Source organism: Dasypus novemcinctus, chromosome 7 (genome assembly GCF_030445035.2).
Source record: "Dasypus novemcinctus isolate mDasNov1 chromosome 7, mDasNov1.1.hap2, whole genome shotgun sequence".
NCBI lineage: Eukaryota > Metazoa > Chordata > Mammalia > Cingulata > Dasypodidae > Dasypus > Dasypus novemcinctus.
This window is the reverse complement of record NC_080679.1, coordinates 3,244,448-3,246,481: the sequence shown is the minus strand read 5'-3', so window position 1 is coordinate 3,246,481 and position 2,034 is coordinate 3,244,448. Positions and strand designations below refer to the sequence as shown.

Here is a 2,034-nt window from a genome sequence, read left to right as displayed (position 1 = left end):
GAACATCTCAGACTCCCCTGGAGGGAAGGCTCAGTGCAAATATATGATTTAATTACACAGAATAAATGAGCCACTAGAGCTTATCTAGAGTACAAGAGTCACTATTGCCCATCTGCTCAATGAAAATTGTGGTACCAATGGTTGCAGTGCTCCAGGGGGACGTGGGACAGTCCAGCTGTGACCTCCTTCCTGCAGTCTCCTCCCTCCCTTCTGCTTCCAGGTTCATCATCAGCATCATGCCACCCCACAGCAATGGAAACGTCTTGGGGGTCTCCTAGCAGAAGTTCGTGCTGGTGGGATTTTAGGGTGTCCCTGAGACTCAGGCACTGCTCTTTGTGGTGTTTCTGAACATCTATGTGGTCACCATCCTGGGGAACCTCACCGTGATCGTGGTCCTCACCCTGGATATCCGCCTCCACTCCCCATGTACTTCTTCCTCAAGAATCTCTCCTTCTGGGACATGAGCTACTCATCTGTAATCACCCCCAAGGCCCTCACCACCTTCTCCTCCAAGATCCTCACCTTCATGGGCTGTGCCACCCTATTTTTCTCATTCTTATTTCTGGGTACCACTGAAGGCTTCCTACTGACTGCCTCATGGCCATCTACAGCCCCTTGTGCTTCCCCATCACCATGCACCCCACAGCCTGTGCCCGCCTGGTACTGGGCTCATACTGTAGGGACTGCTTCAACACCATCATGCAGATCAGCTTCATGTTCCACCTTCCATTCTGCAGCCACAATTGAATCAACCACTTCTTCTGCAATGTGGAGTGCTCTGGCTAGCCTGCACTGACATGGCCCTCAATGAGCTGCTCATGTTTGGATTCTGTGGGCTCTCAATTGTGAGCACGACACTCATGGTCCTGATGTCTTATGGTTACATCACCATGACCATCCTCAGGATGCACTCTACAGCCCAGTGACATAAGGTCTTCTCCACCTGTGGCTCCCAATGACCACAGTCTCCTTATTTTATGGAACTGTGATTGTCATCTATGCTCAGCCAGCAGCTGTGGAGTACATGGAGAAGGGCAAGTAGGTGTCCATTTTCTACACCATGGTCATCCTGATGCTCAACCCCCTCATCTACAGTCTGTGGAACAAGGACATGAAGGAGGTGTTGCAGAGACTGGGCCAGAAACACGTGGCCACCTGAATGGGGGTGGACAGGGAAAGACAGCATCCTGAGGGCTGGAGGAAACCTCAGGAGCCACCAGGCAGGGATGATCTCCACATGCCCCACATCTATATTTTTCAGATGTGTGGAGGAACGCATCCATCAAACAACCATTCAACCCATCTTGAAAAGATAGGAAGGATCAGTCCCATAGTAAGCTGAGATTCAAGAGGGAGACAGCATGTTCTGCAGCCAGAACACTAGAGGCCCATTCAAAGAACAGGATCCAAAACACCCCAAGACTGAGTGGACAGAAACGAATGAGTTCTTAGTGGGATGGGTCTTCTGCTTCTTATCTATCAAGTAACTGTGGTCATTCCAGGTGTTTTATCAGGAGGAAGTTTGGATATCTGTGTGTCTTGATCAAACTTGGCAGAAAAATCATTTACACTATTTACCTTCCCCTCTCATAATCCTCCCAGTTGTAGGGCCTCATCACTTCCTGTTGTGCCTCCAAAAGCCTCTCCTACCACCATGTTGGCCTCTTTCTAGTCCATCATTAACATCAAAGAGATAAGTTTAAAAGAATAATTTAAATAAACAGCCAAGGCATTCCCTCATAGTGGTTCTGTTCAGTCAGAATACGTTTCTTGTGAGGTCCCCAATCTGACAACAGGGCCTCTCTCAGAGTGTTTGCAGGTGGGAAGGCTGAGGTGACATGGTGATTCTGCTCTATATCCCTCTGCCTCTTGGTCCATCATACTCTGGCCTTGGCCTTCCTGGTACTGAAAAAGGTGGGTACTCCACCCACCACAACTTCCTTACACACTGCAGAATAGAAGATTGGAAGAAATAGAAATGTATATATGTTTATATTAGAACTTTTATTAATCTATAGAAATAGACCCACATCA

The 2,034-nt window shown here is 48.2% G+C and overlaps 1 pseudogene; it reads left to right on the top strand.

Moving 5' to 3' along the window:
* The first annotated feature begins 236 nt into the window (after positions 1 to 236).
* Positions 237 to 1,159, top strand: LOC101441467 (olfactory receptor 9S13-like; annotated as a pseudogene).
* Positions 1,160 to 2,034: the final 875 nt, after the last annotated feature.